Source organism: Pleurodeles waltl, chromosome 6, assembly GCF_031143425.1.
Source record: "Pleurodeles waltl isolate 20211129_DDA chromosome 6, aPleWal1.hap1.20221129, whole genome shotgun sequence".
In the NCBI taxonomy this organism is placed as follows: domain Eukaryota; kingdom Metazoa; phylum Chordata; class Amphibia; order Caudata; family Salamandridae; genus Pleurodeles; species Pleurodeles waltl.
In genome coordinates, this window is record NC_090445.1 from 208553900 (window position 1) to 208573292 (window position 19393).

Sequence of the window (19393 nt, forward strand, 5' to 3'; positions counted from 1 at the left end):
TTAATGGTATTTTACATGCTGGCATTCAAATCTTGATATTCATTGTGCGCTACCATTTTATGGCATTCATATGGTGGTTTTCGAATCGGCAAGACGTGCAATTCATTTCTTGTGCTTAATTCGTGATACTCATTGTGCGCTACCATTTTATGGCATTTACAAGGTAGCATTCGAATTGGCAAGACGCGCAATTCATTTCTCGTGTTTAATTCATGTTATTCATTGTATGCTACCATTTCTTGGCATTGAAATGGTGGTTTTCAAATCGGCAAGACGCACAGTTCATTTCTTGTGCTTAATTCGTGATGCTCAAGGTGCGCTACCATTCCTTGGCATTCACATGATGGCCTTCGAATCGGCAAGATGCGTGATTCATTTCTTGTGCTTAGCCCTGGTGGAAAGTTACCTTCAGACCTACAAATGTTTTATGGAGGTCCGAGGTCCTCAGTGGTGCCAGACAGCAGGATGGATCTCAGCAAGGTTTAGACTATGAAGGGGGGCTGCTGCTTGAGGTCCCGGGGGTTGACTAGAAGTTGCTTGGCATTGTATCTGGTAAAGCCATCATCAAAGGTTGTCACCATTGTTGCTAAGCATTGAGTCCAGTGTCAACATCAGGGCAGTGCACGCTCTATGGGCGACTAGAATGCAAAAACCCAGCACTCTCAAGATAACGGAATTCATGCATTGTGCTGATATGCTGTTGTTTAACCTTTTGCATTGAAGAGTTTAATCCTGAAGACTTATGTTCAAGGTGCATATAAATACTGTTCATTTGCAATGTATTGCTGCAGGCTTTCAGAGTGTGTCAGGGTGTGGTCCCTTTCCAGGGCCTTCTAGAAGCTTTCTCTGCAGCATGACTGGGTGTGGTTTGTGGGCTGGGCCAGACTCTATATAAGGGAGCCAGCCCAGCTCCACATGCTCACTATTCAGAGGGCCCGGTGCAGGGCAGCAGCAATTTCCTGAGCTCCTGTTCCGGAGGCCTACCTTGATCTTCCAGGCCTTTGCCCTTCATTGTATTGGTGATCCTTGATCTGGGCGGTAAGACGGAGGTCGGGCTAGGCCCCCGATCCCGTTTTCGATGCATTCGAGTTTTTGGGCCTAGTTTTCATGTTGGAAGATTTTTCCTTGTGCGTGTAAATTTGTGCTCGTGTTTTCTGGCATTTACATGTTGATATTTTAATTGGCAAGACGCGCAATTCATTCTTGGCATTTGACTTTTGAGATTCGGGTTGGCAACAGTGTGCGCAACCATTTCTAGACATTTGCATATTGACATTCGAATCGGCAAGACGCGCAATTCATTCCGTTTATTTAACTCTTGATACTCATTGTGCGCTACCAGTTCTTGGCATTTACATGGTGGCATTCGAATCGGCAAGATGCGCTATTTATTTCTTGCGTTTAACTCTTGATACTCATTGTGCGCTACCATTTCTTGGCATTTACATGGTGGCATTCGAATCGGCAAAACGCGCGATTCACTCCTTGCATTTAACTCTTGATACTCATTGTGCGCTACCATTTCTTGGCATTTACATGGTACCATTTAAATCGGCAAGACGCGCGATTCATTCCGTGCATTTAACTCTTGATACTCATTGTGCGCTACCATTTCTTGCCAATTACATGGTGGCATTCGAATCGGCAAGACGCGCAATTCATTCCGTGCATTTAACTCTTGATATTCATTGTGCGTGACCATTTCTTGGCATTTACATGGTGGCATTCGAATCGGGAAGACACGCGATTCATTCCTTGCATTTAAAACCTTGATAATTACTGTACGTGACCATTTCTTGGCATTTACATGGTGGCATTCGAATCGGCAAGACGCGCAATTCATTCCTTGCATTAAAACTTTGACAATCATTGTGCGCGACCATTTCTTGTTTTTTACATGGTGGCATTCGAATCGGCAAGACGCTCGATTCATTCCCGCATTTAAAACTGATGTTTTAGATCGATTGCAGAGTCCGCGATCATTTCATGGCATTTGCATATCCTTGTTGAAATCGGCAGTGTGCGCGATTAATTTCCCGCTTTTAAAACTAGGTGGTAAAATTCAAGATGTTAGATTATATGTGCATATTAAGTCCTTAATACAATTCCTATTGTGTTCCAGGAAATGTTCAGATTACTTTTTGTCCTCATGTAAAAGGACCATGTTTGTTCTGAAAACATAATTCTAGAAGGTTCTTATAATCCTAGACAATGTGTAACATGTCATGAAATGTTTCGTTGAGAAGTTGTATTAATCATTCTTGATTCCTTCCAAGGTACCCAGACGTCTTGAGGCCTAGTTATTAGTCCTTTCGTAAGTTATCCATGGTTACAGTATGACAATGCTTAGAATCATAGTCTAGTGAAAATCAATGTGATATAACCTTGATATTGTGTGGTTTAACCTTTTTGCTTCCTGCAGGTCTCCTTCCCTGCTGTTCCCATCCTATTCCCCTTTTCCCCCGCTTGGACTCTCTCAGGCTCTGTGATTTTATCTATCGGAGTCTTGGAGCTGCCTAGTGGTGGACATGTTGGGAACGTGCGCAGACCCCGAGGATCTGGTCTCCCTGACAGAATAGTGAGCCCATGAATTAATTAATCTCCTGGTTTGCGTGTGTTCTCAACATGGCCACGTTGGACGAGCTAGTCAAGGTTATCACGCAGCTCCAAGCAGAGGTAGTGTCATCAAAAAATATAGCAGACAGCCTAGCTGAGAGAGTGAGTCAGTTACAGGAAAGGGTAGAGAAGAAGGAACAAAACCCCTTAGTTGTGTCTTGGCCTGGTCCTTCTTCTCAAGCTTCTGGAGGTAATCCTCCTACTAACATTTCCCTCAACGTTCCTTCGGCCATTCCCCTAGCTCCTCCAGAACGTTTCTCAGGCGATCCCTTGAAAGCGCAATCTTTCCTGGTTCAAGTGGACTACATTTTACCTGCCGACCACACACATTCCCTGATGCCCAATCCAGGGTGGCTTTCTTGTTATCATACCTGACTGGGGACACAGCTACCTGGGCAATTCCTCTTGTGCGTAAAGACAGTCCCCTGCTTTACAATTGGAGAAATGTTGTTTGTGAGTTTGAACGAGTATTTGATTGTAGAACTGTGACATTGTCTACAAAGGACTCAAGGATGAGTTAAAAGACATCCTTGCTCAAATAGACCCGCAGCCTACAGACTGTCAAGATCTAGTAAACCTCGTTTTGAGACTGGATCATCGTTTAGCAGAATGAAAGGGAACACGCAAAAAGACAGAGAAATATTCCTGGCATGTTCATGATAATAGAGAATCAAGAACCCAGAAAGAAAGAACTCCAGAACCTATGGAAATCGGAACAATCAGGAGGCTTTTGACCAAAGACGAAAAGGACCTACGTAGAAAGAATGGACAATGTCTTTATTGCAGGCGCAAGGGTCATTTGGCCAAAGAGTGTCCAATCAAACCAAAGGGCAAACGAGGTCCTGTCCAGAAACTTGCAGCCAATGCACAAGTCAAGCCGGAAAACTAAATCACCCAAGATGTAAAGAAGGGTTGCTCTTTGGTGTCACCGTGGACCCTTCACAGTCTAGACATCTCAAGCTGGGCATAAAAGTTCAAGTAAAGAAAAATAACTATTTCAAGAAGGCCCTTATAGATTCAGGGGCTACCGGGAACTTTGTTGATGCCCAATTGGTTCGCGCATGGGGGATCCCATGTTTTCGAGAAGAAGACTCCAGAAATAATACAAGCGGTATATGGAAAACTCTTGACTGGAGGCCCAGTAACTCTTCAGACTGTCCCTTGTCGGTGATCTGTGAGGGGGAGAACCAAAGAACCAAACATAAAGAGAAACTCATCCTTGACGTGATCCATGCTCCTCAGTATGGAATTATCCTTGGCTTACCCTGGTTAACTCATCACAATCCTGAGATTAATTAGGCAGAACGGAAGGTCGTGTTCTCTTCAGCTCTATGTAAAGAAAAATGCTTCCAGACATCTCAAGTAACCAAAGATTGCAACTCTTACATAGCCACTGCAGCGGAGAAAGAAGTAAAGTTGCCCAGACAATATTCATCCTATGAAGAAGTAGTCGATGAAAAGGAAGCAGAAACCTTGCCTCCTCATAGACCTTATGACTGTCATATTGATTTAATACCAGGTGCAATACTCCCCAGCTGTCGTGTATACACCTTGTCAGAACATGGAAATCAAAATTTACGAAAGTATCTAGATCAATTCTTTGAGATTGGTTTCATCCGCCCTTCCAAGTCTCCTGCCGCCACTCCTTTGTTTTTTGTCCCTAAGACGAATGGGGACCTTCGAACTTGTATTGACTATAGGGGTTTGAACAAGGTCACCATCAAGAATAAATACCCCTTGCCCCTGATTCCTATCTTGCTGGAACAAGTAAAACAAAAAGCTAAAATCTACACTGAGCTAAATCTACAAGGTGCTTACCATTTAGTCAGAATGAGAGAGGGCGACAAATGGAAAACTGCGTTCAAGACAAGATATGGTCTCTTTGAATACACCGTCATGCCTTTTGGTCTGTTTAATGCTCCAGCAGCATTTCAATTTTTCCTGAATGACGTTCTTAGAGAGTATCTCGACATATTTGCAATAGTCTACATCGATAACATTTTGATCTAAATGAAACCGAACATGTGCAACATGTCAAGAAAATTCTTGCAGCCCTTCCAAAGCACCATTTATATTGCAAACTAACCAAGTGTGAGTTTCATGTTACCACAGTTGAGTTTTTAGGGGTTATCCTTACCCCTCAAGGTTTGGTCACGGCAAAAAAGAAAGTACAAGCTGTATCTCATTGGCCCACTCCAAAGACTGTTCGAGATGTACAATGTTTCCTGGGGTTTGCAAACTTTTACCGCAGGCTTATAAACCATTTCTCTCAACAGTGGCCCCAATCACTAAGTTATTGAGAAAGAAAGAAAAATGTGTATGGTCCCCAGAAGCTGATCGAGCCTTTTCAACTTTGAAAGAAGCTTTTTCCACTGCCCCAGTCTTGACTCACCATGATGTGGATCGTCCATTCATAGTGGAAGCCGATGCCTCAGATGTGGCAATTGGTGCAGTCTTGTCACAACGAAGCAAAGACACTGGCCAACTTCATCCTGTAGCTTATATGCCTCGAAAGCTGAACGAACCCGAACAGAACTATGTAATTGCTGAAAAAGAGCTTCTGGCGATTTGTGACGCCTTTAAAGAATGGAGACATCATTTGTTGGGTGCCAAGTACACTGTCACAGTATATACTGATCATCGCAATCTCCAGTTCATGAGTTCAGACAGACTTCTGACTCCTCTGCAAGTTAGTATTTCATTGGTTGCATGTTATACCTATGGCAGGTCATCCAGGTACTCCTAAAACTCTTGAATTAATCCAACGCTACTTTTGGTGGCCTACTCTGACAAAAGACGTCAAAACAATGGTAAACAACTGCAAAGGCTGTGCTCGCATCAAGACAAGTCATTCAAAACCAAAAGGGTTGTTGCATCTGCTCCCAACTCCATGTCGACTTTGGGAACACATCTCTTTAGACTTCAACAGGACTACCAGTGGTTCAACAACATTCAGTAATCCTTGTGGTAGTAGGTAGTCTCACGAAATATGGACATTTCATTGCCTGTAAGAAATTGCCCACCTCCAGCGAACTGGCAACCATCTTACTGAACAGAGTGGTCCGTTATCACGGGCTGCCGAAAAATATTCTCTACGATCGAGGGTCGCAATTTGCCTCCAATTTTTGGAAAACATGGTGCAGAACACTTCAAGTCACATCCACACTATCTACTAGCCATTATCCTCAAAAAGATGGTCAAACTGAGAGACTAAATCAGACATTGAAGCAATACCTGCGTGCTTACACTGAAAAAGCCCTTCATTCTTGGACATCAATGCTCTGGTTAGCTGAGTTAGCCTACAATAACTCATTTCACACCTCCACTGGTGTTACACTTTTTTTTTGGTTTGTTTGGCTATCATCCTGACACCTTGCACATCACGATCCCTCAAGAAAGTTCTCTTACACCAGCTGTGTCGGAAACCATCCAACACCTTCACCAAACTCAGAAGCTGATTCAACAGCATTTAGAATAAGCCAAACAAAAATACAAAAAGCATTAGGACAAGAAACAGTGTGAGGGTCCTCAGTATCAACCAGGTGATAAAGTGTGGCTTTCTACAAGACATATAGGGGGTCATTTCGATCTCGGAGGTCTTTTCACAAGACTGCTGAGGGACCGCCGTGCTGAAGACCGCCAGTGGTGGCGGTTTTCCACTCGGCGTATTATGACTGCTGGCAGCCCTCCGTCCTTTTCCAGATGGAGAGCCGCCAGCAGCCATACTGGCGGGCGGTGGGGAAGTGGAGGTTGCTCCACTGCCACGTCAATAGAACACCGCCCACTGAATCACGTTCTGTGATTCGGCGTGGCGGTGTTCTGTTGACGGTGTGCTGGCGGCGGAGCAGCCCCCACGGATCCCGTCCCCTCCCGGAAGATCAACGGACAAGGTAAGTTGATCGTCCGTTAGGGGAGTGGGTGGGGGGTGTTGTGTGATGTGTGGGTGCATGGGGGTGTGCGTGTGAGTATTTAGAGGTGGTGTGTGAGTGCGTGTATGCATGCGGGGTGTAGTGTGAATGGAAATGTGTGCGTGTCTGTCTGTATGGATGTGTGCATGTATGTCTGAATGAGGGTGTGCGTGTATGACTGTGTGTGTGTCTGTTGGCATGTTTGTTCGTGTGTGTGCGGGAATGTGTGTTGGTGGGGTCTGCATGCGTGTCAGGTGTGTGTCTGTGTTGTGATGTCGGGGTAGGGGTGGGGAGGGGGGTCCTGCCACCTTTGAGGGGGGGGCAGGGCGGTGGGGGTGGTGGAGTCCCCTATCAGTGGCAGGAAAGGAATTTCCTGGCACTGATAGTGCTAACCGCCATGGATTTCATGGCGGTTCCAAACCCCATGAAATCCATGGCGGTAAGCCGGGTCATGATACCGCCGGCGGTCTTGTGACGGCCGCCGGGCTGGAGACCCAAGTCTCCAGCCCAGCGGTCGTCTCCGCCATGGCGGTCTGATCGGAGAAGTGGCAGATGACCATGGCGGTAACCGCCATGGTCATAATTCCAAATATTTTACCGCCAGCCTGTTGGTGGTAAAAACCGCCACTTCTCCGTCAACCGCCAGGGTCATAATGACCCCCTTAGACTTCAAGAAAAAGCACATGTTTAATAACAAAATTCATAGGTCCCTACACTGTCCTTCAGCAAATCAATCCTGTGACCTATAAACTGCAATTACCAAGGTCATTACGTATTCATCCAGTGTTCCACACTTCCCTCCTGAAATGGCAGTCCAGAAGGTCCGTCTTCATCCAGCTCCAGTTCTAGTACAGGGGGAAGTGGAATACGAAGTCAAGAAGGTGTTGGATTCCAAACTGAGAGAGCGTAACCTATGGTAATTAATCTTGTGGAAAGGTTATAGCCCTGAAAGTAAGTCATGGGTTTCCGCATCCGATATTCATGCTCCACTACTTGTGAGGGGTTTTCATTGTCTCAATCCAGGCAAGCCAGGCCCTAGAGTGCGTCTGTGAGAGGGGACTACTGTCAACATCAGGGCTGTGCGTGCTCTACGGGAGACTGCAGTGCTAAAACCTAGCACTTATGAGATAACGTAATTCATGCATTATGTTGATATGCTGTTGTTTAACCTTTTGCATTGCAGAGTTTAATCCTGAAGACTTATATTCAAGGTGCTTGTGAATATTGTTCATTTGCAATGTATTGCTGCAGGCTTTCAAAATGTGTCAGGGTGTGGACCCTTTCCAGGGCCTTCTAGAAGCTTTCTCTGCAGCATGACTGGGTGTGGTTTGTGGGCTGGGCCAGACTCTATATAAGGGAGCCAGCCCAGCTCCTCGTGCTCACTATTCAGAGGTCCCGGTGCAGAGCAGCAGCAATTTCCTGAGCTCCTGTTCCGGAGACCTACCTTGATCTTCCAGGCCTTTGCCCTTTATTGTATTGGTGATCCTGGATCAGGGCGGTAAGACAGAGGTCGGGCTGGGCCCCGAGCCCGTTCTCTAAGGCATTCGAGTTTTTGGGCCTAGTTTTAATGTTGGAAGATTTTTCCTTGTGCGTGGGAATGTGCTTGTGTTTTCTGGCATTTACATGTTGATATTCGAATTGGCAAGACGCGCGATTCATTCTTGGCATTTGACTTTTGAGATTCGGGTCGGCAGCAGTGTGCGCGACCATTTCTAGACATTTGCATATTGACATTCGAATCGGCAAGACGTGCAATTCATTCCGTGCATTTAACTCTTGATACTCATTGTGCGCTACCATTTCTTGGGATTTACATGGTGGCATTCGAATCGGCAAGACGTGCGATTCATTCCTTGCATTTAACACTTGATACTCATTGTGCGCTAACATTTCTTGGCATTGACATGGTGGCATTCGAATCGACAAGACGCGCGATTCACTCCTTGCATTTAACTCTTGATACTCATTGTGCGCTATCATTTCTTGGCATTTACATGGTGGCATTCGAATCAGCAAGACGCGCGATTGATTCCGTGCATTTAACTCTTGATATTCATTGTGCGCTACCATTTCTTGGCATTTACATGGTGGCATTCGAATCGGCAAGATGCGTGGTTCATTCCTTGCATTAAAACTTTGCCAATCATTGTGCGCGACCATTTCTTGGTTTTTACATAGTGGTATTCGAATCAGCAAGACGCGCAATTCATTCCCGCATTTAAAACTGATGTTTTAGATCGATTGCAGAGTGCGGGATCATTTCATGGCATTTACATATCCTTGTTGAAATCGGCAGTGTGCGCGATTCATTTCCCGCATTCAAAACTAGGTGTTAAAATTCAAAATGTTAGATTATATGTGCATATTAAGCCCTTAATACAATTCCTATTCTATTCCAGGAAATGTTCCGATTACTTTTTGTCCTCATGTAAAAAGACCATGTTTGTTCTGAAAACATAATTCTAGAAGGTTCTTATAATCCTATACAATGTGTAACATTTCATGAAAAGTTTCATTGAGAAGTTTTATTAATCATTCTTGATTCCTTCCCAGGTACCCAGACGTCTTGAGTCCTAGTTATTAGTACTTTCTTAAGTTATCCATGGTTACAGTATGACAATGCTTAGAATCATAGTCTAGTGAAAAATCAATGTGATATAATCTTGATATTGTGTGGTTTAACCTTTTTGCTTCTTACAGATCTCCTTCCCTGCTGTTCCCATCCTATTCCCCTTTCCCCCCGCTTGGACTCTCTCAGGCTCTGTGATTTTATCTATCGGAGTCTTGGAGCTGTCTAGTGGTGGACATGTTGGGAACGTGCGCAGACCCCGAGGGTCTGGTCTCCCTGACAATTCTATACTTCCAGACTTCCAAACTGGATTCAGCCCAGAAAGAGGCACTGAATCGGCACTCATAGCAATCTGGGATGATCTTAAAAACACAGTCGACCGCAATGGAGTTGCTGCACTACTTCTCTTGGACCTCTCGTCTGCCTTTGATACGGTTGACCATGACACCCTAATTCAAAGACTCTGCGAAGCCGGCATAGGAGGGGCTCTCGACTGGATTACATCCTACCTTCAAAAAAGATCTAATATCATCTATTCTCCCCCTTCTCGTCCAGACCCTAACTCACAAAAGCAGGGGTCCCCCAAGTATCAATCATCTCACCTTTGCTTTTCAACATCTACATGATCTCATTACCTGAACTGATCAATGATTTTCATTTCACATGCTACAACTATGCAGATGACACACAAATACTACTTAAATTAGAATGCCCCAAAAACATTGAAAACTCAGAAATCTTCAGTTGCCTCAGAGCCAATGATCAGTGGATGACCTGGAGCCATCTCAAACTGAATGCCTCCAAAACAGAAATACTCATATGTGGTGACTGGAAAAGTTATGACCCACTGTGCGCCTGGCCTGACGATCTCGGACCACCTTCTCAATTATCCAAGGAAGTTAAAAACCTTGGAATCACCATGGACTCCAAGTTAACTATGAATGCCCAAGTGGACAAATTAGCACAAACAAGCTTCATCACCTTGAAGACTCTACAACACATCTTCCCCCACCTTGGATTTCCACACAAGGTGCAAGCTACTATCTCGCTTGTACTATCCAAACTGAATTATGCCAACGGCCTCTACCATGGATCATCTCTATCTATTATGAAAAAACTACAGCGTATTCAGAACTCCGCAGCCAGGCTATTACATGTAAAGCCACAAGCCCACATCTCCCCTGCCTTGAGAGCACTACACTGGTTACCCGTTGCCAGAAGATGCACTCTCAAGCTGCTTTGTATCACCCACAAAGCTATACATGGAACAAGACCGCTTTTTATCCGTAACAAAATAACCAAATACATTCAACAAAGAAACATCCGCTCAAGATTGGCACCCCACCTTAGAACACCACCATGCTAGAAAAAGACTATAGGTGGTACATCCTTCTCCGTTCAAGCAGCCAAACTATGGAATTCATTACCCCCAACTATTAGAGCCACAGATAACTATCTTGTCTTCAGAAAACTACTCAAGAGTGGGCTCTTTCCTTCTTAACCACCATATTCAAACAACTATGGACTGCACATGCCTATGTTGATAAATATTTTTTTCTGATTATGTGTATGTTCTAGTTATATATAGTACTTCAGAAAATATGTATCGCTACTATGTCATAACAATAAACTACACACACACTCTTTAAACCTGTTTAACTAAGTATATTTACTCATGGTTTAAATATGTATGTACATATATGTGTGCATATGTGTGTGTATTTGTTTGTGTGTGTATATATATATATATATATATACATATGTATATATGTATATATATATATATATATTAATGTATGTTATTCTATGCTTAACATGTTCATAGGTCATTGCATGACTCCTAGATAAGTTGTTATACTAGACACTTATGAATACCTGCTCTCATTTAATATCACACTTATCTACCCATCACCATGTCATGTCTCTATCAATCTATCCTCCATTCCCACTCTTTCTCATCCCAAATTCATTCTACTACTTTCATCTCCTAAGTAACTCTGCCTAAGCTCTTCCCTCCGCTTCCACATCTAACTAACCCAAACCTCACTTTACTACCATGATCTCCCAAACAACCCTACTATATTCTCCCTCATTCATCTCACCCTGCTACTATGATCTCCCTAACCCCTTCCACAGACTTTTCCCTCCTCCATCATTCCTTTACTCATCTCAAGCCTACATCCTATTACCATAAACTCCCAATTAACACTTCTAGATTCTTCCCTCTTCCACCCCTCCATTACTCCAGTCAATCTAACTAACAAACTCTCATATCCATAGCTCAAATTAACTCATAATAATACTAAAACTGTACTCATATTTCCCTATACTAATCCACCACTAATTCTTTTTGGGTTCCGGAGTAGCGTGCTACTCGCCGAAAAGCGCTTTGACGCCTCGTCAGGGGTAGTAAGCGCTATATAAATACTATTACAAAACAATACTATTACAATATCTCAATGTCTAGGGAGGTTAATTATATCATCTACTCTCAAGCGCATCACAAACATCTTCAGATGGCTTCTTGTCGATACCATCATACAATGATCTAAGTTCTAATCACCACTAAGCTAAACTATGGAAAACCCTTTATGTGGCAATCTCTGCTCAACTGACCAAGAGGCTTCATGTCATCCAGAATTAACTGCCCAGACTTGCACTCATTCTCCCACCCCACACATCCACTCACCTCAAAGACTTCCATTACTTCCACATCCACAAATGCACCATTTTTGACCTACTTCTGCACACGTATATAAAGCACTGCACAACCTAGGACCTGCATGCCTGAACAATCACATCAGCTTTCACACCCTGCCAGACACCTTCAGTATACCAGCCTTCTGCTCACCTCTGTCCCTTTCATCTGAGAAGCCAGAGACCATACCTTATCATAGATGGATACTAAACCCTGGAACAATCTCCCCCTCTCACATAAGAACTGTCAGCACAGTCCTGGAATTTCGATAGAAACTGTAAGCTTGACTCTTCCAAAAGGTTGTGGATATAGCAACCTTCCCTTCTCTTAGCGCTAGGATACCTAGCTGAGTGATGTGCACAAACTATAAGTAAACACAACAGATCCACACTGCCCTGGTAGACACAAAGAGGGCAGAGTGCAAGGAGTAAGCTAGTAGTATCATAAACTTTAATATGGCGAGTTGCTTCCCACAGACCTTGGCCAGCAGTTATGGACTAAAACATGAGAGGTTGTTTCATTGTTTACTGTTCATTATTCGGAGAAGGGAAATCCTAGGCCAGGCACCACAAATCCTTCTTAAAGCATGATTTCGAGGAGTTGCTGAAGCAGGGACGGTTTCTCTTTTAGGGTCGAGGGGTTGCTCCCCTCTGAAATTCCTACACATGCATATAAAAAATATTAGATTTATTTGTTTGGAGATACGATTGTATCTCTAAACAAATTGATGCCTTTAAGTCTGGGCTGTCTGTCTAAAGTTGATGCCGAATGCAGTGCAAGACGCTGTGCAAGCACACACTTTAAAGGACCTAAAGTTGTGGCGCTGAACAACTGGCACATTTAAATAACTGCTGAATGTATTAATGCTGTAAAGATATGGAGCAGTTTTTAATTCATTTAGTATTTCAAGACTATACCTTCCCACTGCTTTATAAACCTTACTTTCTCACTAAATGCATTCGTTTTCAAATGCACCATTTGTCAATCTTTTTTCAATATTTTTCTTGGGAGAAGGACTCACCTTGGACCCCACGTTCGTCCAATAAGCTTGCTCAGCTTTATTCGCTACATAAAAGTCATACCCAAGTTTTACGCTCCACCACTTTCCAATGTCACCAGCCGCCACTGTGCTGAAGCTGATTTTATTTAATAAAGGTTTTTTACTATGAACATAAAACTGTGATTCACTCTAGTCATTATCTATTGCATATGGCAGGAGCCCTGAACGGAAGCCAAGACAAATAGTTCACCTGCAAAAAAGCAAAGCAATAACAGCCAACCGGTGTGGGGTAGCGCGTTCCCTTTGGCAAGAGTACACATCACGAGATGAAACTAGATTAAACGTTTTCTTATCAGATGTTTGCTGATCAATCTGTAACCCGCCAATGTCAACAACAGCTTACTCCATTGGATCAAGGGAGGTCAGGCAAGGCTGTTGGAAGAGCAGCACCAGCAGAGCCGTCACGTGGAGGAAGAGAGGGAGCATTATACCCCAGCCCCTCACTTTCTAGAGCCTCAGTAAAATGGATTTATGGATTTTAAAATAAAACTAGCCTGCCGTCTTCATTAATACGTGGGCAGTTTATGTGGTTATATCAGTGGATAGCGCTAGACGTTCTGTTTCTATCAACTTAAAAACGGGTGCTTTTGATGCTTGGCAAATACGGAAGAACCATCCAGATGGACTCAATTAAGATTTTGCTCCAAGTCTCGCAAACACTTCTGAAAAGCCCGAAGACCTGTGGTAGAGAAGATCGTGAAAAATTGAACATTCTCGTTTTGCACACTATTATTTAATAAAGGTATTTTCAAACTCAAAAAGTGCCCCTTCCAAATGACATACTTCTCTACTCTAAACATTTCAGCTGACTAGCTGGCGATGTTTTCCACTCGCACATACACGTCGGTCGCTCATGGATTGTAGTTAGATAGCCTTGCTGCTTAGCAATAGACACAATTCAAAACTCCAAACTTTGCAGAACTTATTTGATAACAAAATTGCACAAGTGTGACTTTTGCATGCATAATTCTAACGTGTATAAAATGCCCAGTTGTTGCGCTTTAAAGAATCATGTGCCGCGCGCTCAGGAATGGACAAAAATCACTGTGTGTATCAGGTGGGCGTCATCGTCTGGTTATACATGATTATACATTTAAAAGTACTCGTATAACCTGCATGTAGCCGTGAGCATAGACTGCTGAACAGAGGGTGAGAACTATCATCTTCTTCCTGAACTGCAGGGTTTAGAGCTGTCCATGTGAGATGATCCAAATACTGAGTACATAGAGAAGATTCATTTTCATCTCAAATTAGGCGATGGAAAAATGGCACACCATGCACCAATTCTTGTTCATCAATTTATTCAGTACCATTGTGCAAACTCACATCTCCCCCATTCACCTGCACTAACTCTGGTTTGCACAAACCAATGTGTATGACAAGCAGTGGCCAATCCTGATCCTTTTGAGCTGTTTTTCTCAGGTGTGTCTATGGCCAAAATCATGAGCACAGCTAAAAACAAAATCCCATTAGATGATGAAAAACCTTCACCCTTGCCACTCCCCAAGTGGTGTGGGTAAGTAAATACTTTATTGTAGTTAGCACAGCACGTGTAGCATATTTGACGTTTATTCATCCTACCATCTTCTACTATCCCTACCAAGTTTTTTACAAGCAGCAGATAATTTCTAACCCAGGCCACCAAACTACTGAAATAACATACTGTGTTTATGTTTAAATGCTTGCACACACAAACTAAATTGCCTCTTAGCGCCAAAGATTGACCTCACGATTTTACCTATGTTTAATAGTAGAGCAGTGAAAGGGTGTAGAAAGCAAAACCAGACTAAAGACTGATATGTGTGCAATGCTTGAAATGCAGACACGCTTCCTGTCAAGACACCACATGTTCAAGGAACCAGTTTAAGCAGTCTCGACTTGCGCGACAGTGAAGGGACGAGGTGGCGTGCAGGGGGAGGGAGGGGGGATTAACAGGGATGGGAGAGGGGGATTCAATAAAAAATAAGAAAATTTGCCTTTGCTGCCGCCGCATCCTTCAGATCCACGCTACTCCTCCCCTCTGTCTGCAGGCACAGGCTCCCACCTGCCCTGCGCCAATTGCAGGGCAGGGCAGCATCAGGATTGTCTGGAAGCGCCCACGCAGAGCGCTCCCAGGCTGCCTGGGAGCCTGAGCAGGCTCTCTCCAGCCCAGCAACAACAATGTTGCTGGGCTGGTGAGAGCCGTGTGCACATGTGTGTTTGGCCAGCCCCAGACAGCGGGCCAAACATACATGCACTCTGAGGGGATTGCTTGTCACCCCGTGGCCCCGCCCCTTTCCCCCAAAACGATAATAAACAAAGTTTATCATCGTTTTTGGGGAAAAGGTTTGCAAGTGCTGCTGCAGGTGGTGGAAGGGGTGAGGGTGGGGGGGGAGACACTCCTCTGCCTTATGGAGGAGCCGCCCCTGAGTTTGAGCTTGTTTTGTCCAAGGGGTGTGCGCCTGCTTGGGAGTTTTGAGATGCTTTGCTACGTGTAGACTTGCTATAGTCTGAATTAGTGTGAAACTCACATCAAAAGATACCATGGGGCATGTTGGATCTGGCCCTTTTTGCATGGTCATACCCAAACGTTTTTCCTCCTTCCTCCTATTTTTGTTCTGACCAGTTTTTGTTTGTTTTAGGACTCTAGACACTTTATCACTGCTATCCAGTGTTAAAGTGCGTATGCTCTCTGTGTAAATTGTATTGGTGATTGGTTTATGCATGAATGGCATATTTGGTTTACAAGTAAGTCCCTATTAAAGTGCATTATGGTGCCTAGGGCATGTAAATCAAATGCTACTAGTGGGCCTGCAACACTGATTGTGCCACCCACATGAGTAGCCCTGTCAATTTAAATTGCCAATTCGACCTGGCAAGTGTACCCACTTGCCAAGCCCAAACCTTCTCTTTTTTCAACATGTAAGGCACCCGTAAGGTAGGCCCTAGGTAGCCCCATGGGAAGGGTGCATTGTATGTTAAAGGTAGGACATGTACTGATGTGTTTTACATGTCCTGACAGCGAAATACTGCCAAATTCTGTTTTCACTGTTGTAAGGCCCATCTCTTATAGGTTAAAACGGGGGGCTGGCTGCCTTTAAATATCTTTTAAGTGCAGTTTCCCTTTGGGAGCAGATGGAGATGTGGAGCTTGGGGTCTCTGAACTCACAATTTAAAAATACATCTTTTGGTAAAGTTAGTTTTTAAAATGACAGTTTGTAAATGACACTTTTAGAAAGTGGGCATTTTCTTGCTTAAACCATTCTGTGACTCTGCCTGCTTGTGTATTCCCTGTCTGGTTCAGACTGACAGTTGGGCTGTTTTTCCATCTCCTCTAGACAGTGACACAAATGGTGCTGGGGTATAACCTGCATATCCAGATGGGCCACCTGGGCTAGGATGGAGGTAGGAGTGGTCACTTACCCCTGAAAGCACTGTGCCTGCCCTCACACAAAGCGGTCACCAACTCCCTGGTGTGTATCTGGAGCCAGGCCTGGGCAAGGCAGGATCCTGTAAACAACAGAGACTTTTCTGTGAAGTTGGGCAACTTCAAAGGCAGAAAGGGGTATAAGTATTAGACCCAAAAGCCCAGACTTCAAATTACTTCTGGAACCAAGTGGAACCTCTGCCAAGGAGAAGAGCTGAGGAGCTAAAAGAGAAGTGCTGCCCCTGCCTGTGACTGTACTTTGTTGGGCTATTCTGCAGTTGCTGCTTCTGCCTGAGAAAGGGGACAAAGACTGGACTTTGTGGTATATTCCTGCTTGTGAAGTGTCTCCAAAGGCTTGGTTTGAGCTTTCCCCCTGTTCTGAAGTCTCACTGCCATCAAAGATGTCTCTGCCAGCACCACCTGGACTCTCTGCTGAGACTCCCACCCTGTCAAGTAGTGCCCAATACAGTCCCTGGGCCCTTGAAAAGAGAAGCTGGTGAAAAACCAATAAGAACCAAGTGCACCGACTTCGGACAACTCCGGACTGATGCTGCTGCCGGATTCCGTGACGCTGCCTGCAACTGGAGCAGTGGTCCACACTGGTATACAACGACCCTGCAGGCCCGAAGTCACCACAGACTCTTTGAAGTTCACGACTCTGTGAGTTCTGTAGTTCTGTGTCACTGACATCAGTGACATCTGACTTCACCGCACCACGCCGTGGAAGTGCATGGATCCAACGCTTAGCACTGACGCCGCATCAGCTCCGCAGCAAGGACCCGACGCCTTGCACCAACACATCCGCTCCTTCGCTCCACAGCACCGGAACCAACGCCACACCAGATCAAGCGACATCTCAATCCCTGACTCCATGCACCGGATTGTTTCCTCATTTACACAAGGTACTGTACCTGGGGGTCCGTATGACTCCGTGACCGGCGCAATTAGTGTGGAATTGTTAGGAATGACTCCGTCACGACATCGTGGTATCACCAAATCTAAGCATTTGTGTTTCTAAGTGCTATCTTGAAGTTTCATTTTTAAAAATTCATAATTTGACTTGTATATGTTGGATTTTTGTCTTTTTGGTCTTGTTTGATTTATATGAATATTGGCTATTTTTGGTGTGGTGTAGTGTTTCCTCTGTATTACTGTGTGTGCTGGTACAAATACTTTACACATTGCCTTTGAGATAAGCCTGACTGCTTGTGCCAAGCTACCAAGGGGGGGTAGCGGGTGTGAGCAGGGGTTATCTTAAGTGAGTCTCTCCCTTGCCCTGACTAGAGTGAGGGTGCCTGCTTGGACAGGGTGCAAACTGACTACCAACCACAGACCCCATTTCGAGTAGAGCCCATTCCAGGTTGTGGGGTAAGAAAAAAATACTGTGACACGTAATGCAGTAAACGCAGGTTCTTTCCCATTCCCAACCTTGTGGGTACCTTAAGGAAACTGTCTAGGACCACTTGTGGAGCTATACCATCCCTACCATATTTTTCCAATGTCTCTGCAAGTCTACCGTTCTTTTTCATTTTGCCAACAATTTGTGGGGCCCCTGATCTTGATGGAGTCCTTAAACTGTAAACCTAGTAATCCTCAAGCATAGTATACCGAGATGGGGAGAACCTTAATTGATCTTCCAATCCTGTAGTCTCAAGGAGGTAGCCTCCGTCCATTCTTTCTGCATTTGCACTAGAAGATGGCAGCCTTTACAGGTTTTCGGGGTACAGAAACCCCACCACTGCGGTACGTAGACTTGTTTTACAGTTTAAAGTAAGTTCAATAGCCAGGTAATAATGGGACTCCTTTCATGTTTCTTAAATATTTGTATGGTTGGTCATGTTTGTGATCATTACTGCAAAACTTATGCACATATTGTTCTCCAACACTGAATGTGTGCGCAGAGGAAATTGTTTCAAATAGTAGCGGCGCACCTGCCATCAGGTTACTCTTATCTGATTGCAAACATATTTATGTTTGTGAAAACAGATATTGCAAGATAGAGGATATGCTGCCCACAGAAAGCAGCTAGAATATCCTATGCCTCACTACTTTTTCCTCTCTTGATTAATCTATCTCAAGTACCTGTCTGACAGCTAAACATATGGTTTCCCATAATAGCAGGTCCCTGGAGCATGCTATACATAGGCCATGGACAAAATAATTTCCGGGAAGAGGGCAAGAAGACACAGAAATGCCCACAAGGTGGGCAGCCCTATTCCAATTTGCTTGGTTGGATTATTGAACGCTTGTGGAGGTGCTTCTTGACGGTAGAAGTCAGACCCTCCACAGTCTCTTCACTGAGCCATTGAATACGGAATAGTTCATGGATTGCACTGCTGGTGAACGTGACTTGACCAGGCGATGTGGTCCTTTCAAGTGGAGCCTGCTGGGCAGATGCCTGATCAGCCAACGGTGGTGTCCCTTTGTGGCTCCCCCAGGGACCTCTGGACATAGTGTTGCACACACACTGCACGGCTCTTGCAATGTTGACACAAAGGCTGCACTTGCCTGCCCTCCTGGGAGGGCCTCAGCTACCCTGAGTTTGTTTTCCCCTGGCAACCATGCTCTTCTCTTTCTGGGACAGTGCCAGACCACTAGTTTGCCCCCATGGATGAGTCAGTTGCTGTTATTACTGGTTGCATGTTGGGTGTATCATGGAGGGTGGTTTCTTGGACTTTGGCCAGAATGGAATGTCAAAGTGGTTGGTGGGCGGAATGCTGAGGTGTTAGCAGCCTCATGGTTGCAAACAGTTTGTTTCCCACTTGGTAGCCACTCAGCGTAGTGATGTAGATGCTTGGCACTGCATGTATGTGCAACAGGTGCTCTTACACCAACATATTGACCCCTATGAAGTTGTGACCTGGAACGTAAGGAGCCTCAGTGAAAGGCCAAAGACACAACATGTTCCTGCATACCTGCAGAGACACCACATAGACATTTGTATGCTACAAGAGCTACATCTCACAGAGAGCACTCAGGCGCACCGGCAGGCGGGGTGGTTAGGTGAATGACATGTAGCATATTACTCCAATTATGCCCGGGGGGTGGCTATATTAATTCATAAAGGTTTGCCATGGCACATGCTCTGAGTCCTTTGGGAACAGCAGAGTATATATGTCCTGGTCTCTGGCAAACT